The sequence below is a fragment of the Oncorhynchus kisutch genome, linkage group LG30 (assembly GCF_002021735.2).
Source record: "Oncorhynchus kisutch isolate 150728-3 linkage group LG30, Okis_V2, whole genome shotgun sequence".
Lineage (NCBI taxonomy): Eukaryota > Metazoa > Chordata > Actinopteri > Salmoniformes > Salmonidae > Oncorhynchus > Oncorhynchus kisutch.
The window spans coordinates 39,334,995-39,341,103 of record NC_034203.2 but is presented as its reverse complement, the minus strand read 5'-3'; positions in this window follow the sequence as shown (position 1 = coordinate 39,341,103).

Here is a 6,109-nt window from a genome sequence, read left to right as displayed (position 1 = left end):
AAGCAAAGCATACTTAAAAAAATGTATTAATACGCTCAAACTATACACTCATTTATCGTGAATCCAATCGCTGCGAGCATCTGGGAAAATGCCTTTACACTAGTGCGCTGTTCTCTAAGGCTCCTGGGTTTGAATCCCGGCCTGAGACTGCTACCAAACAACGTATGTAAATCAATCCTGGTCAGAGATAGCAGAGAACAGCTCAGAGCACCTTAGTACTGTCCACTGAGACCTGGGTTAGGCCTGGGTAGGATAGACATCTGTCCCATCTGGTGTGGCCTAATTGTGCATTAATTTTGGCCATGTAAGTGTATCACCACTCCCTTTGTCTGAGGCTAGTCCCAAATGGCACCCTATAAATAGTGCACTACTATTCACCAGATTCCTATGTGCTCTGGTGGAAAGCAGTGCACTATATAGGGAATAGGTTGGCTGTGACCCCCGTTACATACAAACAGAGGCCTACACAGACAACAAGTAAACGATACAGGACGTGTATAAAAGTTTAAACACCCTAGTGTCACCTTCATTGGTGACATAATAACACCATGTATATAATATGACGACTATAATACTGACTTCATATGTGGAAGGCATTTGATGAAATGATAAAATGATGGATGAGGAACGAACAAGATTGGAATGAGTTTATGAAGGAAGTTATATCTTTCGAACAGAGGGCCAACCTGTCAAAAATAAGTTTATTTACAGCTAGCTATAATCTCTAGTCTCCTCCTATGTTTTCATCTGGAAGAAAAGGTGAGATCTGGGAGAAAAGGTGAAATCTGGAAGAAAAGGTGAGATCTGGAAGAAAAGGCGAGATCTGGGAGAAAAGGTGAGATCTGGAAGAAAAGGTGAGATCTGGAAGAAAAGGTGAGATATGGAAGAAAAGGTGAGATCTGGAAGAAAAGGTGAGATATGGAAGAAAAGGTGAGATCTGGAAGAAAAGGTGAGATCTGGGAGAAAAGGTGAGATCTGGGAGAAAAGATGAGATCTGGAAGAAAAGGTGAGATATGGAAGAAAAGGTGAGATCTGGAAGAAAAGGTGAGATCTGGGAGAAAATGTGAGATCTGGAAGAAAAGGTGAGATCTGGAAGAAAAGGTGAGATATGGAAGAAAAGGTGACATATGGAAGAAAATGTGAGATATGGGAGAAAATGTAGAAGAAAGTCAACAGGACTCCGGTAGAAACAGAGATCAAAGAGGGAATTCTGACGGCTCTGATCCGTGGTTGGCAGCAACATTATAGTTACAAACCAAATGGAACCCTATTCCCTATATAGTGGACTACTTTTGACAAGGACCCATATGGCTCTGATCGAAACACTATATATACGGTTGAAGTTGGAAGTTTACATACACATAGGTTGGAATCATTAAAACTTGTTTTTCAACCAATCCACACATTTCTTGTTAACAAACTATAGTTTTGGCAAGTCAGTTAGGACATCTACTTTGTGCATGACACAAGTATTTTTTCCAACAATTGTTTACAGACAGACTATTTCACTTATAATTCACTATATCACAATTCCAGTGGGTCAGAAGTTTACATAAACATAGTTGACTGTGCCTTTAAACAGCTTGGACAATTCCAGAAAATGATGTCATGGCTTTAGAAGCTTCTGATAGGATAATTTACATAATTTGAGTCAATTGAAGGTGTACCTGTGGATGTATTTCAAGGCCTACATTCAAACTCAGTGCCTCTTTGCTTGACATCATGGCAAAATCAAAATAAATCAGCTAAGACCTCAGAAAAAAATGATAGACCTCCACAAATCTGGTTCATCCTTGGGAGCAATTTCCAAACGACTGAAGGTACCATGTTAATATGCAAGTATAAACACCATGGGACCACGCAGCCATCATACCGCACAGGAAGGAGATGCGTTCTGTCTTCTAGAGATGAACGTACGTTGGTGCGAAAAGTGAAAATCAATCCCAGAACAACAGCAAAGGACCTTGTAAAGATGCTGGAGGAAACAGGTACAAAAGTATCTACAGTATATCCACAGTAAAACGAGTCCTATAACAACAACCTGAAAGGCCGCTCAGCAAGGAAGAAGCCACTGCTCCAAAACAGCCATAAAAAAAGCCAGACTACGGTTTGCAATTGCACATGGGGACAAAGATCGTACTTTTTGGAGAAATGTCCTCTGGTCTGATGAAACAAAAATATAACTGTTTGGCCATAATGACCATCGTTATGTTTGGAGGAAAAAGGGGGAGGCTTGCAAGCCGAAGAACACCATCCTAACCGTGAAGCACGGGGGTGGCAGCATCATGTTGTGGGGGTGCTTTGCTGCAGGAGGGAGTGGTGCACGTCACAAAATAGATGTCATCATGAGGAGGGGAAAGTATGTGTATATATTGAAGCAACATCTCAAGACATCAGTCAGTTAAAGCTTGGTCGCAAATGGGTCTTCCAAATGGACAATGACCCCAAAGTTGTGGCAAAATGGCTTAAGGACAACAACGTCAAGGTATTGGAGTGGCCATCACAAAGCCCTGAGATCAATCCTATTGAAAATTTGTGGGCAGAACTGAAAAAAACATGTGTGAGCAAGGAGGCCTACAAACCTGACTTAGTTACACCAGCTCTGTCAGGAGGAATGGGCCAAAATTCACCCAACTTATTGTGGGAAGCTTGTGGAAGGCTACCCAAAACGTTTGACCCAAGATAAAAAATGTAAAGGCAAGGCAACCAAGTACTAATTGAGTGTATGTAAACTTCTGACCCACTGGGAATGTGATGAAAGAAATAGAAGCTGAAATAAATCCTTCTCTCTACTATTATTCTGACATTTCCCATTCTTAAATAAAAGTGCTGATCCTAACTGACCTAAGACAGGGAATTTAAACTAGGATTAAATGTCAGGAATTGTGAAAAACTAAATGTTTTTGGCTAAGGTGTATGTAAACTTCCAACTTCAACTGGAAATATTTATTAATTTAACTAGGCAAGTCAGTTAAGAACAAATTCTTATTTACAATGACGGCCTACCCGGGCCAAACCTGGGCCAATTGTGCGCTGCCCTATGGGACTCCCAATCACAGCCGGATGTGATGCAGACTGGATTCGAACCAGGGACTGTAGTGACGCCTCTTGCACTGAGATACAGTGCCTTAGACTGCTACGCCACTCGGGAGCCCATATATAGAGAATAGGGCGCAAAGATCCAATATGTTATGTATGGGTTCTATATGTCATTCTATGCATTAGCGCACCATTTAGGACAGTCACAGTAGAGTGCTGAAACACGGCCCTACTGACGGACCGCTCCACCTCTTTCCTCCAGCATGAGTTCCTTTCCTGCCTGCATCTCAAACAACACTCTATTGCCTATGTAGTTCACTACTTTTGACCAGAGCCCAGTAGTGCACTAAATAGGGAATAGGATGCTGTTTGGGACGGAACCCATGTTTCCATGACTACCCACACACCTCCTCTCCACAGAGGAGATTACCACTGCATGTGAAGTCAAATCAACAATGATTGTCAACGTACCTAAGTGAAATAATGATGGTGAATTGCATGATCAGAGTTTACCCACAGCTACAGAGCCACTGTGTGTAGGCCTTCACATCCACCACTATAGAGCACTGTGCCCAATACCAGATGGGGTAAAGCAAAGTACCAAATATTATATCATACGTACAGGCCACTGGACAGACAGTACCAGCATTGGTCACTCAGCGCCAATCTCAAAAGTGTACCATTGCCAGCATCAAACTACAAGTTTGATGCTTTAGTTTCAAGACTACATCATCATGACTACATCCCAAAAGGCACCCTATTCACTATATAGTGCACTACTTTTGACAAGATCTCTATGGTGAGCCAGTGAGCCCGTAGGGCTCTGGTCAAAAGTTGTGCACTATATAGGGGACAGGGTGCCATTTGGGACGCAGTCCTAGTCTACAACAACAACAACAACATGACCAGATAGAAACTCAGTGAATGAAACTGGACACAGAAGCCTCAGAATATAAACTCAGTGAATGAAACTGGACACAGAAGCCTCAGAATAGAAACTCAGTGAATGAAACTGGACACAGAAGCCTCAGAATAGAAACTCAGTGAATGAAACTGGACACAGAAGCCTCAGAATAGAAACTCAGTGAATGAAACTGGACACAGAAGCCTCAGAATAGAAACTCAACAGTGAATGAAACTGGACACAGAAGCCTCAGAATAGAAACTCAACAGTGAATGAAACTGGACACAGAAGCCTCAGAATAGAAACTCAACAGTGAATGAAACTGGACACAGAAGCCTCAGAATAGAAACTCAACAGTGAATGAAACTGGACACAGAAGCCTCAGAATAGAAACTCAACAGTGAATGAAACTGGACACAGAAGCCTCAGAATAGAAACTCAACAGTGAATGAAACTGGACACAGAAGCCTCAGAACATTGAATTGTACAAGTGAATGTCACCCAAACCTCTGAACCTTTGGTCTGCAAACCCCTTATAAAAATAATATACAACTTTTCTGAATGTGTTGTTGTTTTTTTGCTTCTTGTTCTTCTATTTAGGTATAAATATGGGTAAAGATCTACTCTACTGTGCAAGTGACAGAGACACATACAATACTATTTGAGGGTGAGGGGGGGTTGGGGGAATTTGTACAAAATGTAAAGATTCATTTTATTACAAAAGCTCTTTCCCCCGCTTCCCAAACACATCATATTGACCTCAGATGAGTGAAATGTGGGGTAGATATGTATTGTGATGAGATAGAAAAGACAGAGGAGGAGGAAGAAGCATTTGAAGGAGCCTGCTACAGCTCCGTTCGTCCCCTATAGGTTGCTTAGCATACTGTAAGTGGTATACTGTATACAAAACCCTATTTCATTGTCCATACAGTCCACACATACACCTCACTGTTACCATGGAGAGAGGTACCTCACGGTTACCCTGGTTAGAGTTACCTCACTGTACCTTCTAGGTGTCAAGCACAAGGTCATTCTTCCTCTATCTTGTCAGATGTCAAATCGCCATATTGGTGTAATGGCTGTTATGCCATGATGCCTTTGTCTGTGTCCCAAATGACACCCTATTTACTATATAGTGCACTAGTTTTAACCAGAGCCCTATGAGCCTTAGTCAAAAGTAGTGCACTACATAGGGAATATGGTGAAATTTGGGAGACACCCCCATATTTCTCTTTCATTCACTTCTTGAAGCCCTAAGGCCATGCCGGTGGAGCAGTTTGTTGCGGCATGGAGAAGAAGCATGTTAAAAAGAGCTCCACATACGGAGAACAAGCTGTCGCCTTGCCTGAGCACCGCTGGGACACAACACTGTCTCTTTCAACGTGTAAGAGGGTGTGTGTGTGTGTGTGTGTGTGTTTGTGAATTTAAAGGCATGTAAGTGTGTGTTTCTGTAAATGTAAAGGAGTGTAAGAGGGTGTGTGTGTGTGTGTTTGTGAATTTAAAGGCATGTAAATGTGTGTTTCTGTAAATTTAAAGGAGTATAAGAGGGTGTGGGTGTGTTTCTGTGTTTCTGTAAATTTAAAGGAGTGTAAGAGGGTGTGGGTGTGTTTCTGTGTTTCTGTGAATTTAAAGGAGTGTAAGAGGGTGTATAATAAGGAGAAAAGTTCAGCAGCTGTATCTGTACACAGTACGTTTATACAAGGTTATACTAAGGTTAAAATGATCTACCCCACTGATATTATATACAGAGATTGTGTGAGAGGAAAGAGAGAGGGGTGGAGAGTCCAATAGAGAAGAGATGGATCTGGACGCTGTCTATTAGCATGTAAGTAGTCAAACTCTGCTGAATCCCCACCTAGTTTAAGAAAAGAACTTTCAGCCTCTCTTTCTTTTGTCATGTCTCCCCTCTTGGAGCTGAAGATTGAGAGAAACTGTCTCAGATTGTTTGCGTTTGTTTGTGTGTGTATGTATGCGATAAAGAAAGCATAGAGAGAATAAATGTATCTCTCCAACAAGTGTGTGTGTGTGTGTGTGTGTGTGTGTGTGTGTGTGTGTGTGTGTGTGTGTGTGTGTGTGTGTGTGTGTGTGTGTGTGTGTGTGTGTTTGTGTGTGTGTGTGTGTGTGTGTGTGTGTGTGTGTGTGTTTGTGTGTGTGTGTGTGTGTGTT